This window comes from Argiope bruennichi, chromosome 2 (assembly GCF_947563725.1).
Source record: "Argiope bruennichi chromosome 2, qqArgBrue1.1, whole genome shotgun sequence".
NCBI lineage: Eukaryota > Metazoa > Arthropoda > Arachnida > Araneae > Araneidae > Argiope > Argiope bruennichi.
Window position 1 is genome coordinate 145,541,477 of NC_079152.1, and position 19,520 is coordinate 145,560,996.

The window sequence follows — 19,520 nt, forward strand, 5'->3', positions numbered from 1 at the left end:
TACTAGAGGGTCAGTTAAGAATGGATGCGGGTAAGAAAAAGCAGGTGTGCTAACGTCATCGTCTTGACATGACAGATACAATCCCAGTAATTTTTGCAAAGATTTAGCACGAAACAGAACTGTGGCTGAAATGAAACTAAATCCAGGTGAGTGTAAAGTTTCAATATCCTGAAAGCAGATTATAAGTTAACTGCTAATGTTGTTTTCCTGCTAAGCCTGATTCATTGTAAGGAAGCACTATACGCAGAGTTTAAATAACCGTTATTGCGACAAGCATCTTGTCCTTTTTTTTTCGGTATCGAATACTGGAGTTACGCAAAGAACGTTTGTAAGTCAGATAATAGCTATCAATGTTTTAATTGTGAGAGGTATCTTATCATGGAAAAATATTTTAGATTTCTTAAAACTTTTTTTAGAATGTGTAATGCAATGATCAATATTAAATTTCAATTGGTTAATGAGTAGATATTTTAATTAGAAAAGAAATAAAAATAATTTAGAGAAAAATCTATTTTAAGATTTAAAGATATATCCAATCGAATTAAAACATAAGAAAATTAAAAATTTACCTACAAAGGAATTACAATTCAATGTAAAACATTAATGAATAATTATATCAGCAATTTATGAAACTGTCAGAATTCGAAGAAAATATTGCTAGTTTTTTTAAAAAGTTAATTCCAAAAGAATGTAATATTAACTTTTAAAAATGTAAAAATCTTCCAAATTATTTGAAATATTTTTTTTTCTTATTTATAAAATTAAATTATTTCGTCATGTTTGAAAAAACGGAATTGTACTTTTAGAACAAATTATATTGAAAAAAAAAAAAAAAAAAAACAAAAAAAAAACTCTTTTCAAATTTGATACTACTTGTAAGGTAATGATTGATATATTTAAGTATGTATTATCACTCATGATATGGGATTAATTTTTATGTCTCATAAAAATCGAATTAAATTTAAATCATATTTATTAAGTTCATGATTTAAATTAATTAATTTTAAAATAATTGTTAATTTATTATAAAAATATAGATTTACTAAACGATTCACTTCTTTGTAATGCTTATTTATAAATGAGAAAATGTAGAATGTATTGATGTACCAAAAATACATATTCCATGTTAAATGTACTGAAAAATTTTTTTCGAGACACGAAAATATTATTATCTTCTAAATGTCTTTAGCCTTTAAGATCTTTTTTTTTTAAACCACTTTAGAATCTAATTCTTCTTCGTCATTGAATTATTAAAATTTCAAGTATCATACTATTATTTAATCAAAATTTGTGTTTCAATCTGAGTTTGCAAATTTTGATGTTTGTTTGAAACTGATGTTTTTTTATTTTATATTTTATTTATATCTTTTAGCGATTTTGTATAATTAATTAATTTTAATTATTATATTGTTTTTCCTTTTAAAAGTTATCATAAATGGATTTTTTTTTCTGTTCTTAAATGAGAATTGTCTTTGTACTTTCCTGCGGATGACGTGATGTTAACAAGATTATTTTTTATCAGTGGTAAGGAAAGCAAAAATTAAAAAGAATTTAGTAGATGCTTGATTAAAAAGCAAATATGTATTTTGTATAGATTCTGTAAACATAATAATATATTTAAGTTTGGAAGCTAATATTTTTAAACCTCGATAGATAATCATTCACATGGGTTCAATGATTGTGAAAGCGTGGTGAAACAATTAAATAAGGCGATTTATAAATATTAAAGATCCATATTTAATTTAATTAATGCATAAAAATTATTAATATATTATTTAAAAATAGAAATGTAAATGAGAATATAATCTCATTTTTAAATTGGAGGGAAAATATGTAATAGTAAAATTGAAATTATTGAGACATTTTACAGAGATAATATCCAGCTAGTTTTACTTAAAAAATATTGTTATAACTATCTTTACTAAAAGTACGCATTTTAAATAACAGAACAATGATTGTTAAGGAAAACTTTTTTTTTTTTTTTGCTATTTTTATAATTGCAATACAGTCAAAATCTTGCTGAGGCCTAAGATTTAAATTTGCTGTATAACAGTTATATAAGATTAAAAGCTAATCGTTATAGTCTGTGAATAAACCTCTTCCATTTGTAAGAGATACTAGACTGCTTCTTTTCTCTTTGTCGAAATTATTATTATTTTGATTTGAACATTTATTTATGCTGAATTCCAAAAATTCTGTAAATCTAGAAACTCTTTGTTTTAAACGTAGGTAATTGACACAACAATTCGAAATAGGATAAAGTACTTTTTAGTGAGAATGGGAGGGGGAAATAAAATTATTTTTGAGCACATCCCAAATATTTAAAAAAAAGTTTTCTTTTGCACTATATCGAAATATTCTTTCTTAACATTCATTCTCTTTAACTTATTTATAAAATAAATCTTTTTTGTTCTAAGCGCTAATTTTGTTACTGCGTCTAAATGTAAAGGCGGTGGTGGCCTGATTTCCGACAAAATTTTCATCTCAAGGCAGGAGGGTTACGGGTTAGTAACTGATTTCTCAGAAGATCCACCATGCATGTGGGTATGTGGCATATTAAATACTTTGAGATTAGACTTTTTTCAGCTGCTATAGTGATTTCCAACTATAGAAAAAAAAAAAAAACCGCTACGATTTATTTGTTGCCCACATTCACTAATGATGTTACAACATTACGAAATCCTTCCCAAAAGAAATCTTGTATATTTTTCAAACGAAACTATACGAAAGCAAATTAACCTGAATGCTCGTTCTGATTTTAACTTTAAGCCAATCTCGTGACAAATTCTATTTAATAGTCATCAATAACTTTATCTAAAATATTTTTTGAGATTTGAGATTCTGAATGTTTTTTTAGCCAAACAATAGGCAAAAAGTAAATGCTGTACACAAAATAAAAATAAAAAAAAACTTGTGGTCCAAACAACTTGTAGCAGCTGAACAAACTCATCAAAAGTTAAATAATGCATTTCGTGACCAATAACAATCGCAAACAGAATTATGTTACATTTTATAAGTAAATATTTGACAGACTATGTTGCTATTTTTCCTGCTAATTTTGCTAAAATGTGTTTTCAGAGAATTGCTTTAATTTTTAAGTATCTGTCAATAAAAAAAAAAAAAAAATGTGATTATGAATGTTACAAAAGTATTCGTGTTTGATTTAGATTTGCATATTCAGAAGGTCACTAGTTTCAGTACAGTGTATGAATGCAGAAAAATTTATTTGTCTTATAATTTTTAACATGACAGAAAATTCTTTCCTATAAGAAAAACGCAGATCTGGTTCCATTTAATTTTATTAAAATGTTTTGCCGGATGTTTTGAAATGGAATTAAATGCGAAACCTGAATCGAGGGCCCTCCCTCTCCGAATTTTCCCAGCAATGGGATTATGTTTAAATATCTCCGGCGTATTTAATGTTCTCCAGTCCTGCGTGTATGGTTTACTTTCGACGGTACCGGGTTTCGACTCCCCCCCCCCCGGCATCCCCCCACCTTTCCCGACATTTCGACCCTGAAGTTTTGATTCTTCTACCGGGGTTAGCGGAAAAAATTCAAGAAACTATTCCTCTCCTTCTTTATAACACTTAAAAACAAGTGATAATGCTGTATAAAATAATACACATTTAAAATTGTACGAAATATTTCGCTTAGTATATTTGAAACATAATAGCTTTCAGATAATTTTTTGTTCTTTGTTAGGAACGCGTCCATAAATTGTACCTGTTGCAAACTGTATATTATTTTTCAGCGTGAAGTCCAGAATTTCACTTTACTCTCTTTTTTTTTCCTTTATGAATTATAAATGATATTCTTGGATAGAAAACGACACTTTTTTTTAGTGTCTTTTGAATTCAAGATATAAAGGAAATTAGAAATATCGAAATTTTACAGCCTTATTTTGTGCAATATTATCTGTTCCTAAATTATGGATTCTATTTCGTTCACTTTAGAACTTCAATAAAATGTTACAATAAAATTTAATTTATAATTTGAAGCAGCTACTTATTTGAAATATAACTGTTTTCCAAAGCAATACGGAAAAGGATTCTAATGCTATTGAGAATTATAATTGTTCCAAATAAATCGATTTTGATTTACATTGAGGTTTGTGTTCAGTTTTCCATGGTAAAGAGGAGAGAAAGAGAGGAGAATATTTGCAAAGAGTTATTCAAAAAATCATGAAATGGTGGTTAATTCCCATCTGCTAACTGTATCCACTAAACTAAATACATTAATAATATTTTCTCACGAAACTTTTTTGTGTTTAAAGTTATTGAAGTAATTCCCCAAGTGTAACAATTTAAAGAATATAGATCTGTTAAAGAAGGTATCTTAACTTTTTCTTAATAATAATTTATATAATTAGAAGCTTGTGTTGATTTGGCCCGTTGCGATAGTGCAGAATCTCACTGAAATATGCAATTCTTTTAGGAATACAGTATGCCAACAATTGATAAAAAAATATGTTCTCTTTGTCCTTACTGATTTTTAACCCTTTATCGATGAATTTCAGGGGTAAATTTTGATTATTTTTTTTAAACTGCAATAGAATTTTTGTTTTGATAGAGATTTAACTGTTCAAGAATTTTCAGATTTAATTTCAAGACTTTTTAACTCAGTTTTCGAAGTTTTCTAAGTATACGATAATCATTTTTAACTTTATAACATAGTACGGTGTGGAAAATATTATTCTGTTAACAAATTTTGCTCCTTTGCCTATTCAGCAATGATTGGTGTCTTTGTATCATTTTATTATTTGTATGAGAATGAAACCTTGAGCGTTTCTTTTGGAATAAGACCAAACTCAAGTGCTCATTTGTAATAACTTGCGTAGTTCTTTGGCTTTCAGTGTCTAATACAGCCATTTTATTTGTAGGATGATATTGATTTCTTTGTATTTTCATGAATTCTTTTGTTGCAATCTTTTGTTTTAATTCCCTTTGGCCAGCCATATGTAGATCGATATTTACAACTCTTAGTATCCAATAACCCCTTTATAAATCTTTATATAAACATTCTATTAAAATCAAAGCATATATATTATTTAAAGATTTTACATACGGAAAATCAATGATCGAAAATCACTTTGCCCATTATTTTTTTCAATTTCCATCTTTAATAAAATTCTAAATTTTTTGCTTTCTGGAAAAAAAATATCGACTATCGCAAATGTCAAGTTATCATGTGAGAACATTATTATTTTTTAAGTTATTATTTGTCTTAATTAATTTGTCATTAATCAGTTTAAATCGGCTTGAAACAATCGCGAGTCTTCTCTATCGGTCTCTACCCTCCTCCCCTTTCTCTCTTTCTCTCTCTCTCTCTCTCTCTCTCTCTCTCTCTCTCTCTCTCTATATATATATATATATATATATATATATATATATATATATATATATATATATATATATATATATATATATATATATATATATATAATTTTTTTAAACTTTCATTTTCAATTTTTCTGGCAAAGTTTTGGAACTCGACCGATTTTGAGATGAAAAAACCCCACCGAGTTTTCTAAATATCGACGCATGCATAGTCTGATAGTCTCGTGATTGTTTCAAACCGATTTAAACTGGTTAATGACTGAAATTAATTAAGACAAATCGTAAGAATTCAGAAAATGTATAATTTGGAAATCAAGTTGTAACTTTAGATGGCGATAAATCGCCAAATGTGACCTTCTGCATTATTTTCTAATAACCTTATTTAAATTAGTTGAAATTATTCCTGAACCAACAATCTTTATCGATTTAACAAACAATATTTTAACTTGTTTGGTTTATTTTTTAAAAAAACGTTGCGCGAGTTAGGCAATAACACTGTGATTTCTAAGGGAAATACTACAACAGCAGATGATAGGTAATTCAAAAGCTATAAAGTGAAAGCCGACTCCAAAATAAAACTACGTTAGCAGACGATAGATATTTCGAAAGCTATACAGTGAAAGTCGACTCCAAAATAAAAAGAAGAGAATTTTTGCCTACGCATTTTGAGGCTTTTGAGCCAATATTTATAATCAAGATATGTGGATTCGGCTTATTTTTCCACGTTGAATAGATTTCAAGCTAAATACAAGGTATCTTTTAATTTTGTTATATTTGGTAATAAGGCCTAACTTTACAATCACAGAGCTTTTAAAGTATGCCGATTTTTAAATGTTGCTGCTCTTGTAAATGAAAAGATATAGATAGAAAATAAGGTAAATTCACAGCAAGGTGAAAAGAACGGCATAAGATTTTTAAAATATTACAAGTTATATGTTATTCAAAATTTGAAGTTTAAAAATATTTTGTGGAGATAGTAATTAAAATCAAATTACACAAAATGTCTCATTAAATTTTTTAGAAACTATTAATTTTGGTGAATTAACTGGTCACCAGAGTCAACAGGTATTTAATAAAACAATGAAAAAGATTTTAATTTCATTACTATACTGAAAACTATTTTTGCAAATTATATATAAAAATAATATTTTCTTAAGAATTATCAAAATTGGGGGAGAGTGAGGTTGAGCGACAGCTAAAATAGTATCGCTAAAAAATACTTATTAAAAATTATTTTTTGCGTGGTAATACTTAATTATTAAAATTCTAATTAAAATTTCGATGAAATGTCTCCAAGTTGTGCATTTTCACCTTTAAAAGAATTTATGCGAAGCTTCTATGTCAATGGTCTGCCTCGTAAATAAATCCCAAACCCACAAATGTGTGCGCATTTGCTTTCATTATTACTAGAGATGAACCGGATAAATAAATATCAGAGTTTATTGATGCAATTTCTGAAAAAAATATTAGAAATACCAGTTCTCTTACTTTTTCAAACATTTTTAAATGTTATTTTTTTCCCTTCATTAAATTAAAATAAAACTTTCTTGATTATCGTAAATATATTCTACTTCTAATAAACTACTTTATAGCTCTTTAATAGATTCCTAAAATTAAATAAATTAAAATAGAATGTCTTGAAGACGAGCATTCCTTCAAAGACTTTTTGCTCTGTTACGATTTCAAAAAATTTATTTACTTAAGTTTGTTAAAAAATTATTGATTTTTGAATATCAAATATTTAATAGAAGAAAATCCAACCTCTATTAATTAACCTGAAATAACTATAAAATGGAAAATGAGAATGCATGAAATTCCGACATCCTAAAAAAAGGCTTGTCAGCTATGAATTGTCTGTTTTATTTTAATATTTCTTATAAACAGTCATGTTCAGGCTTATGAGTATGAAGAGGTGCTTTTTTAATTTTAATAATTCAATACAAAATTCTGTACAAATATACTTCTGAGAAAGGAGTTGTTCAAAAGTTTTTTTTTCTTTCTATAGAAAAAATTATTATATCTTTCATTTTGCGAATCATGCATGCTTTTCTAATACCTGAGCAGGAAAATATTTGTCATTACATAAAACGCCAGGATATTCTATGTTATATCTTGGAAAGGGTCTAAAATAATACCATTTATTTTTCTAAATTAGCCCAAAACCCATAGAGAAAAATAAGTTATTAATAGACAAGATTTTCTACAAATTCTTGTCATAACATATTTAAATTAAAATTCAACTTGTTTGTTTAATGTTTAAATTAAAGCATTTTTTGTTTGTTTAATATTAACTTTATTAGCATTTAAATTCAACATTAAGTTGTTAAATAGAAAAAAATTGAAACATGATAACATCTTGTCACGGTTGCGTCTCTCTCTCTCTCTTTGTTTAGCTAAAAAAAATCTGTATAAATCATTTAAGATAAATTTTAATGTAAATAATGTGCCAACAAAATGTTAAATCATCTTGAATATTGAATATCTGATGTTTCACCAAGGTTTAGTGATACTAGACTAGAATATATGTGTATTTTGTCTAGACATTCTATAAGATGAGTAAAGTTTATTCTTTTTTTTTCCTGGCTATACAAAATATCAGTAAAAGCCGAACAGCGATTTCAACAATTTTTGATACCTTGAATACATATTTTTTGACCTTATATGAAAATAGTTAGTTCCCAGTGGTCAACGGAAATGAATTGCTATCCAATTTGTTATACGTCATCTTGCTTGCTCCCTGTAAAGGAAAAAGAAACTACTTTGGCGGAGATAAGACTTTTATTTACCCAGACTGTCTAAATTAAATCCTTTTTTTTTTCACGAGAACAGTTTGCTATCCTTCTCTGTGAAATACCTTGTGTTTTCTTCGTCTGATTTGTTGTTGTTTAGAGTGGTTCTTTATCAACGCTCCTAGACCCTTTTATAAGTTTAAAGTGTTCGACAAAAGCAAAGTCTCTTAATCTTTTCTTCCCTTGAAGTGATGCAATTTTTGAAATAAAAGTACCGAAAGAAAATAAAAGTCACTAGATATTTTTCAAACACTGTTTTTACAAGCTTTACGTAGAACGGATTATAGTGCTAACACTTACTAAACTTGAAACATTTTTGTAAAGAATTTATTTTATTATGTTTGTAAAGAATGTTTTAAAATATTCTTTGAATAAGCTAATTTAATTAATTTTCAAACTTAATAGACTCTCAATAATCCAACAGATATCAGATCAGAATAGCTGGATTAAAGAAAACGTGGAATAAGTAGAAGATTATTAAAAAATATATTTTAATAGGAACTCTATGTTTATTATATAAAATATTATGAAATGTATTGAAAAATGCAGTTAATTATACAATATATAATTAATATAATTATATATAGAATATAATTCAAATTCTTATTTTTTTATATCGCCGCTTAAATCTTTATAGATAAATTGTTTCTCCTTTAATACTTACCATTATCTTACTGAAAAGACAGGACTATAAGAGAAGCGAATTGATGCAGCACTGAATTATTGAGAGTTTATTATTCTTAATAATTCCATCAAACTAGTGTTATTTCATATATACTATTTCCACAAATATACTGCGACAAGTAGTCTAGAACTTTAGAATCCATTCATAAGTCTCATTTCTAAATTCCTAAACTTTTATTAATATTACCAATAAAAGATTAGATTTTTAAAATCTCATAAATCTATATGTCTATCGGCTGCCTTTACATTTAAAATTCCATGAGAAATAGAAGAAACAAATATTTATTTTTGATTAAAGATGGGTCTTTAATTAACAGAAAAAATATAAAGTTACTTAATCATATCATAAAAGTTCACTTTAATTTTAAAATCTTGATTGTAATACAAAATTACAGCTGGATGTTTTACTCAACTAAACTGATTAATATTAGTAATGCGTTTACTAATACTACTATTGATATTATGTTAGTATTGATTAATACTAGTATTGACAGTATACTAGTATTGACAGAATACTAATATTAACTCAATACTAGTATTGAGTTACTATACTAGACCATATACTATACCATAGAAATTGTAAAGATTAAATTTAATTTCAGCTTGATTCTTTCTATATTCTAGAAAGCAAATATGCACTGGGTGTAATAAATATTGTTCTATTAATGTGATTACTAATACTAGTAGAGTAGTAATGTTAGAATCATAGAAATTATAAAGATTAAACTTAATTCCGGATTGACTTCCTCTAAATGGGAGAAAGGAAAATATGCGCTTGGTGTAATAAATATATCCTTTCAATTCTTTTCTTGTACTCTGGCTTTACATCGAGGAAAAAAGCTTATTACCACATAGGTTTTTTTTTGCAGTGATTTCATACATGGTAAGTGCATACTCCTTTAAAAAGGTGTGTTAATTTTTTTAGTTAATCTAGGACATTTTTACTGGCTATTCTGCTAGATAACAGTGAGCTGATTTTATGATGTCACCTTCAGAAATAGTGATTTGCGTACTCTACATTACAAGCATATTTAACGGTTAGGACAAATACATCCCCATTTAGTTCAGAGGTGACGAAATTTACGAATTGTGTAGAGTCATTATTATTATTAGTGAATTGTGCCAGTTTTGTTACATTGTTACTTACATACGGAGATGAGTAGTTTGAATTATACGAAGTCTCTGCAATGAAATTAGCATAAGTAAAAATCCAAATATTACAGATCAATATTTATGTCAATGTTCAGTGTTTAAAATCGCACATTTCGGCTTATCACTCTTATAGTTTTGCACACATCTCTTTTTCGTTTATGGCTCATTCCCACATTTCAGTTGAAATCGACAATACCTAATCAAATTTTCACCACATTCCTAATAATTTTCAAGATAAGATCCATATTTAATCGCCTGAAAAGGTGGGAGTGTTGATTTCTTCAGCAGGCACTTGATTATTTTATTTTCTTCCATTGTTGAAAGCTGAAAAATAAAGCTCGTGTTTATTATTTGCGCAAGACTGTGAAAATGAAATTACATTACTGTGAAGGGCAACATGCCATTAGAAGATGGATTAGGACATTATAATATGATGGAACTTGATTTCATTAGGAAGGTGCAAGTATGCAATAAATACAACTAATTATTGAAATAATACGGCTCTAACATTCATCCCATTGTTATTATGCATTAGAGATTTAGTTGAAATTAAATGCATCCAATATTTCAGGCTAGCAATCAGTCCCCAAAGGTGGCTAGTGCTAAATTTAAAGATTAATCCTTAGAAGACCGATTTTCTAAATTAAATTTAAAACATATCAATGTGCTCAGTGCAGTAGCCAGTTAAAGGAAAAATAATTTCAAAAAAACACAATATATACTTTAGTATATTTTAGCACGAAATATCAAAATTGATACTCACAAAAAATAGCAAGATTTTCTTCAAGTAAAACAGGCCCTTGCTAAAAATAATTATACTATTTACATCAACCTAAATAAGATACTCATCAACCTCAAAAGTATTTGTTTTCGTTAAAATGAAATGCATCAAAGATTTTTTCCACTAAATTTTTTTAAAAAATATTCACTCATTCAATACGGACGGAAAACAAAATGTCATATCATTTATTCAGAAGAACATTATGCAATGGTAATATTCATACAACCAAATTTTAAAAAACAAACCAATTGCAAATGTACAATTCGATTTGAAGTCCGGTATAAAATTTGAAACTTCATGAAGCTTAAAGGGATCATTTCCTGAACAGTACACATTAAATGCAACAAGCCACTTTTATTTTGAAATCTATTTTTCAACTTTCAAGACGAAGAAAAGGGCGAGGCATTACAGCACATATAATATACAATTAGATGTTAAATAGCATGCCATGCGGTGATGTTTGTCATATGATTATGACATCAATGGCGTGAATTCATTGAATTTGTATTAATGAAATAATTTTAGAGAAAATGGCATATTTGAAAATTTTTATTCAATTATGTCCCAGAAGATGTCAGAATTATTTGAGGTCACAATTCTCGAAATCCCACAAGTCATTTTGAGAGCTTCATTTGTTGTTGCAAATCATTGTTCAAAATTCTTGAAGAGCCGAAGACATTTCCGTATTCCAGTAGCGATCATACTTTTTTTATTTATCAAGAAAATAATGAATGAAGACGTCGTACGCATATCTTCAAAATCTAATAAAGCCGAGAGAGTGAGAAGAGATAAGAAAGACATAAAGAAAAGGAAAAAAAAAAAATCCAACTTTCTTCATTAAGAAAGTGAATTACCCTTGACGAATAGAAAAAGAAAAAGCATCCCTTCTTACTAAAAGATTATTGCAGTTCTTTTGTTTCCACCGCTTTAGTTCTTTAATACTCTGAGGCTACATTTCTTTCTTCGACGTTTTCTGCATCGGTAGTACTTTCCTCTCTGGTTTATATTGGTTGTTCAAACGCGTGCATTTATGGAGGTAAAAAAAAAAAAGTGTATACTTTCTGTTTTCTCCGTAATTATGTGTAAGAGTGGCAAAATAGTTCTCAAACCTTTTTTAAACTGGATTCCCGGCGGATTTGATTTCTTGAATGGAGTTAAGAGGTTATTTTAAGAGTTTATTTCATTCCTTTTTCTTTTTCCTTCATAAAAATGTTGACTTAGTCAAATAATACATTATGTAGCAATGAGTAGCTGAAATTTGATTTTTTTTGTTCTTTTTGTGTTAATACTCATTATTATAAATTTAGCCATTTCGTTGCGTTTTATTCTGACTTCAAAAATTCATATAATAATGCATTCGGATCGTAAAAAATTGGTAGTTTGGTTTTTATATTTTTTAAAGCTTTTTTTTTTAATTCTGTGAAGTGGAGCTTATGTATGCGACAATCTTCGTATTTGTAATACATATATATTTTTTAAGAATTCACGTAAAAAATAGCGTTTCTTTCTGTTTAGATTCATAATTTATATGGGTTTAAATCGTAGACTCGTTCTGTTAAGTGTCGGATTTCTGATTAGACAAATTAGGCAGCTACCTATGGATACTATGAACAATCAGAAGGCCTGAGAAACTAGGCCGGTTAAAAATATAATTATCCTAATCAATAAATAAATTTATAAAAAAATACAAATTCTATGGTTTATAAAATATAAAGATATTACTGTGCCACTACCACATTTAATTTCTGTGTCATTACTTTTACCATAATTAAACTGCAGATTTTAAATACGCCGTAAATCTGTTTAAATAACGTTGCTTAGAAGTGCAAATGCCTTCCAATTTTGAGTCGTAACATTTAAACAAATAAATAAATAAATCATTAACAAAATTTTATTAAAATAAAAAATAATGAACTTAAAGCAAATCACTAATATATTGTTAAATCAAAAAGTGTTGACATATGAAACTAAATTAGCCACTTTATTGAAAGTAGGGGCCTCGTACTAAGCATTGCCTAGTCAATTCCTAAATCTTCCACTCGTTATGTTTTGAAAAAGTGCCTTTTCAAGCAGATGCATTTGCTCCAAACTCTCATCATGTAGCGACTACATGCCAAATTTCTTTTATCTGCATTTGTGCGTTTTGAATTGGCTTGTTCACATTCACATGGACAAGTAGCCATACAAGTGGTGGTGGATTTAGGCGGAGTACGTTATGAGACCCTTCTTTTATGAAAGTTGTCAATTAAATATATTTTTTAATTAACTCAGCATATTCATGATTTATTTTAAAATAATTTAAATAAAAAAAATTATGAAAAGGTACGTATTATTATTTTTTTATGACTTCAGAGTGTGTAGAAACACGTTTGCATGTATTATAATTTAAGAAGATGATCGGTGTTTCTAATGAATAATTAACGTAATGAAGTAGACAGAAATCTAAGAAAATAAAAATCCGATTTATATTTACCCTATTATAATTTATGGAATTTCTGTTTTTTAAGACTTGTTCATTTAGCAACTAAACTAATAAAATTTTTAATTGGTCGGCCACCTCTCTCTCCCATCTTCCTAAGCGGTTATCATGTATAATTAGTTGGAAATCAGCCACTGCTATTCAGACATAATACCAAAAATGTTCTCTCTTTTTTCATGCTCACCGAGTCTTAAAAATTAGAATTTCAGTTGTAAAGGAAGGGAAAAAACGTTATCATTTCTTTAAGCTTGCTTGTAACCATCTGTTTAAGGTAAAATTATATTTAACATTTTAAACATTTTAACTATTGGATTTAATGCACGCATTTAATTTAATCACCGCACAGAAAGAATCAGAATTATTTAAGCAGTATGTTCATAATAATGCTTCTTAAAGTAGTGCAACAAATATTTTCTTTTATTTTAATACTTTTATTTAAACGTCACAATACCTTTTATTCAGTTTATAATAAAAATACAATTTATTATTTCAAAATCATGATATCTTATGAAAAATATTATCATTTTTTATTTATTGGAGTTTGATTTAGTTATAACAATGATCATCATTATAAAAGCCTATTCTATATAAGTGGAATCCTTATACGAGAAAACGAAGTTTGAATGCTCCCGGATTTTAAGCTTATATCGTTGCAAGTAGTTCATTTTTACAATCATTATAAGCACTCATGAGTTTTGATTTCTTCTAGCAACAGCACGACTTCGCTACCACACTTCACTAAATGACTTCAAAATTGGTTGTAGTTACAACAAATCGCCCCATTAGTGTTTATTACTAGAAAATTTATATATGAGAGAAATTTAAAGAGACAATAGCTTCCACTTATAGGACTCTATAGGACTTGAACGAAACGGCATTGAAAGTGTGAAACTCTTTTCATCTATGATAGAATATTCATAGTGGAATTAATTTTATGTTGGAGAGTATGAGTCTGTCATTTTTTGCTAAACAAGGAAATCTAATAAAAAATATCGAGAACGAACTATCTTATTGCTTTCTTATAAGCTGCCTCATTAGGATTTCTCTTATAATAAATACAGGATCAAAAGTAATTATGCTTTTATGCCCTGTAGCCAAATTTTCGTGGTTGGTATAGAAAAATCCTATTTAAGTCCAAAAGTATTTTTCCAGTGATTTTTATTTTGGTTGTCTTTTGATTTTGTTGAGTTTCATGTTTAGTGTCTTTGCAATAATTAGGGAAGAGTTAGGAACGAGTTTGTAATATCGCTACTCTGAGTTGTTAGTCTTCTAGTAAAAAAGACAGTTTTTCAGATTTCTCTTATGAATGATGAATAGATGCTAATTCAATGCCCTTCGATCTTGGCAATTATTTGGGCGAATTGGCGAAAAATTTGACAATTTTGGAGGCAAAAATAAAGGTTCTCGAAAATGCAGGAATTATGGAGGTATTCCTATTAAGAATCGAAATCCGGGTTTCTTCTAGGAACTTTTATAATCTGCCAGGAAATCTGTACATATGAGATCAGGTGAATATATGAGAGTCAGTCAGTCTAGTGAATTCTTTCCTTGAAGCTCTAATCTAGGAGCCAATTCTGCACATATTCTACACAGAGCGCCATTATGCTGTACTGCAATTCAGTTAAAGGTATGCTGTCTGCTAGTGTTCGTTGATTTCTGCAGTTTCTGTCTTTGTGTGCATTTCGCTGTGTTTTGTCACCTGTGCTTTCGTGCCTTTTTATGGAATAAAGCTATGTTTTCCTTTATGCTGATCAACTGATTTCTCACCTTATGGATTTTTTGTAACATTGGAATCAGGAGTGAACTAATAACGCAATGATATTTTTTTTGATAAAGTTACTTTTCTGGAATTTGAGAAGTAACTTGGAAATTAATAAATTATTAAAATGTATATCTTTCTATTAAATATGAAAGTCGATGGGAATGTTAAAAATTCTTTTTGTAATTTTATAGCATTGGGAAATGAAATAAGAGCGTGTTTAGAAAAATATTTATTATCTTTTATGTATTTGGTACTAGCTTTAAAAAAAGAGGAAGTTACCCAGAAAATCGTAAAACATTCGCTGGGTAACTTATGTTAGCGAAACCATCGTAAAAATTGAAAAATTGTTAGTATGAGGATTTTCTGGACCTGGTCTTGACATAAAAATTGCAGCTCCACAACGAAAATATAAATGAAAAATTCACGAAAATACATAAAGAAATACCTGAATTCATCATTTAACATTAAATAAATAAATAAAAGTAATTTGAATTTTATAACAATTTTTACGACTTTAGCTCTAACGAAATTTGAAAAATGTAGCGATGGTTTTAACATTTTTCAATAAAATAAGGTAGAAATTAAATTTTTTTTGGTAGAGGCCATATAAAATAATTTTAAAGTTTAAGTTATTATTTATATAATCTCTCTGCCTTTCAAGTATTTCTTCATTAAATTTTTGGATTGGTAATTGTCGTATTAGAATGCTTTCACATTAAAAATTCAAGACAATTCCATTTATAGAGCTCCAAAAAAAAACAAAAAAACTTCGCATTTTCAATAATTTTCAGTATAATTTATAATAACTTCATTTAAAAATAGAAAAAAAAACTAAACTAAATTACTTTGAGGGGAAAAAGTTTGTTAGTCAACATATGTACTAAATGCACGGATAAATCCATAAAACGGAGAAGTCCAACAAATATTTTGGGATTTTAGAGTAATTTATTATTTAAATTATTTTTCTGGAAATTAGATAATCTAGAATTATTTATTTCTATGAGACAATCAAGAAAGAGATCAGATTGGATCAGAATCATTTATTTATTTGTTTTTTTATGACATTCAACTGATTTATTATTTATTTACATCATTATTTTATGATTATTTATTTATTTGTGCAAAATTCTTGAAGCATATTAACTATAATCGTACACGAAATCTTATGGTAAATGGGTACAATAATTTCTCTAAAAGCATAAAAATCATTGCGGTGTAGAAATCTGTGACGTCCAAATCTCCGTCAACTGGGTTTCGATGACACGACGTCCTTTGACCTTTAGAAACTAGGTTTCACTACAAAAGGAGCTAGCTCCGTGGCATTTAATTCTTTGAATTGAAAGCGCTTCACAGTCATTAGAGATTTTGATGGCTTAGTTTTATGAATGAGGATAGGATTAACGAGTTCATGATTTTCTCATTATGTTCGTTTTTAATGACGTTGCCGATCCGACACGCATATTTACGAAGTAACTGCGCAAGCATTTTAACAACCTTCTAAATTTCAACGAGTTTCTTTCAAGACTACTCTTCATTTTGAATAATTATCTCTTAAATTGATGGGGGAGGGGGTTCTATATGAGGTTCTTTATATTTTTGTTGGGGAGGAGGGTTTTCAGCGATTCAGTTTTGGTTGATTTAGTTTGGTAAGCTTTTTATGGCTCATTGGTAAAAAGATGTCTTTTCGTTTTAAATACGTTGACTTCTACTAGCTATATATATATATATATATATATATATATATATATAATATTTACTTTTTATTAGTTAGGATTATCCGATTCAACTCTAATTAGTTACGATAAAGTTTAAAAGGAAAGTTATAAATTATTAGTGAAAAATTCTAACAAGGGGAGGGCACAGGGTTGAAATCTGAGATCGGCATGAGATTTCATATAATGATAGTAAACATTTAGAATGTTCATTCATGAAAATATTAACACGCAATAACCAGTCAATTTCGAGAAAATGGTCCTCAAACTTTTGGTAAAGCTTATATACTGATAACTTGACTCCCGTCTCGATGATCCCGATGGCATGGTTGTCCAGGTAACCGTCTCGTATGTGGAAAGTCGGGGTTCGAACCTGTCTAGGATTTTTTTGTTTTTTAATAACTTTTATTCAATTAAAAATTTACAAATACTCTTAATTAATATGTTTTTAATTTTTTTCATCCAAAATAAATATCGAAATACATAATAATAAAATTAAAATTTTGAAAGAAAATTTATAAATATAGATGTATTTTTTAAACAAAATAAAATTATTTAAATTTTATTAACTATTTTCATGCAAGGATAAATGTTTATTCTTTTAATGCTTAAATTATAATTTAATGTTTAAAGGAAAAATAATTAAAAAGGTAACATTAATGGCTACAGATAATTTAACTTGCTTGCATCATTTTCAAACAATTAATTTTCAAATTCTTGGATTTTAATAATAATAAGCTATTAATCTAATTCAACGGAGCTGTATTTATATCAAAATTTGAAGGAAGCAGCTGACATTTGTTAAATATGTAAACAAACATCCCCAACTGCAGTAATCCAAAGAAATAGTAGAGAGCAGGTGTTAATTTATTGAATGCGTAGGCAAATGGTTCAAAGCGTATTAAGTGTATACAAAATTCTTATTTAATCGAACATGATCAAGAAATAAATTCTTGCGAAGATATTGTAAAAACTCAATCAATTGCACACCATCAATTGTCATCACCAATTTTTAATAAGATGATAAGGTATGCATGGTACGCTGCCCAACTTTCTGATCAAAGGGAGATATTTTTAAATGAAAATGAAGTTGGTTTTCCCATGGATCTCTTAAAGAAACCTTTCTCTTGTGGACAATCATCATTTATCAGTTGTGAAAGTTGTCGAAATATATTTTGTTTCCAATGTTTTTACCATAGTTACCATTCTGGTTCTTGTATAAAACCGAAAATAAATGTATATAGGATAATTTTTTAGAAATATTGAATAATTTTTTTAAGATATGGGTATTTATAATTAATAATTATCACCATTTATGTTATATTTATTACTATTTTTTAAATATTAAATTACAATTTAAGTATTAAAATAATAAACATTTATCCTTATATAAAATAAGTAGCATATTAATTAAAACTGTCTGTAAATAGTTAATTAAATTTAAATAATTTTATTTTGTTTAAAAAATACATCTGTATTTATAAATTTTCTTTCAAAATTTTAATTTTATTATTATGTATTTCGATATTTATTTTGGATGAAAAAAATTAAAAACATATTAATTAAGAGTATTTGTAAATTTTTAATTGAATAAAAGTTATTAAAAAACAAAAAAATTCCTAGCCAGGTTCGAACCCTGAGCTTCCGCATACGAGACGGTTACCTAGACAACCATGCTATTGGGATAATCGGGATGGGAGTCAAGTTATCAGTATATAAGCTTTACCAAAAGTTTGAGGACCATTCTCTCGAAATTGACTGGTTATTGCGTGTTAATATTTTTATGAATGAACATTCTAAATGTATACCATCATTATATAAATCTCATCCCGATCTCAGATTTCAACCCCGTTCCTTCTCCTTGTAAGATGAAATTGTGATGTATTTTTAATTTTTCTGGAATAGATATAGTTGAACTGAAATTTTTAATTACTTGACACTAGGTAATGCTTATACATGAAACATTTTCTTAAATAAACGAACGAGATATTTCAGTATACCTTAAATATAGATTATCGATAAAACCTCTCTCAGAAATTAGAAGCAGATGCAAGACATTCTCAAGCAAGATAAATAGGATGGTAGAATGTTAGAAGTTCAGTCTTTTTTTTCCCCATCCCAAAGGATAAATGCATCAATCGTCTGAAAATGATGTCTAGACTTAAAGGCTAGTGTTTGTGTGTTTAGAATTCGTAGGAAGAAATTTGCAATTAGGGATATTTCAACTTCAAGGACATTCTGTCAGATCTTTAACGTATAATTTGTGACCTATCTAGGATATTGAATGTATCAGAGCAATTTTTTTAGAAACTGTTTAAAATTAAAATAATTTGTAGATTAAGAACCATGCTTTTCCGAAAAATCAGAAATTCGGAAACCTGTATTACGAGAACACGGTTTTTGAATTGTGTAAATACGAAATAGTACACTGATTGAATGAAATGAAACTTATGGCATAATTCCTTTGCGAATAAATATTCTTTAATTCATACAATATTAGATGTTAATTTCTTGGCACAGGCTGTAATTCCTTTAAAAAAAATCCGAAATTATTATAACATGCATTATAACATTCCTTCGGAACTGAGCAAATTTTTTTAATAATGTTTCTTAAAAAATAGACGGAGTAAAATATTCAGAAAAATATTATTTGTGTGTTAATCTCTTCAGGTGAAATTTGGAAATGACAAAACCATTTGAATGCTAGTAGTATTCAAAGTATTTTGAGTATTAATGCTTGTAGTATTCAAAGTATTATGACACACCATGACTTTGCAAATTGGCGACTTGCAGTTAATTATTAGTTTCATTATGATAGAATAT

At 27.8% G+C, this 19,520-nt stretch overlaps 1 protein-coding gene across 1 annotated transcript in view; it reads left to right on the forward strand.

The window, feature by feature from the left end:
• Positions 1 to 28: 28 nt before the first annotated feature.
• LOC129962380 (uncharacterized) overlaps positions 29 to 19,520 on the forward strand; it is a 128,752-nt gene continuing 109,260 nt past the window's right edge. The window contains exon 1 of the mRNA XM_056076134.1: positions 29 to 146. The gene's annotated coding sequence lies outside the window, so the exon portion shown is untranslated. The remainder of the gene's footprint in view (positions 147 to 19,520) is intronic.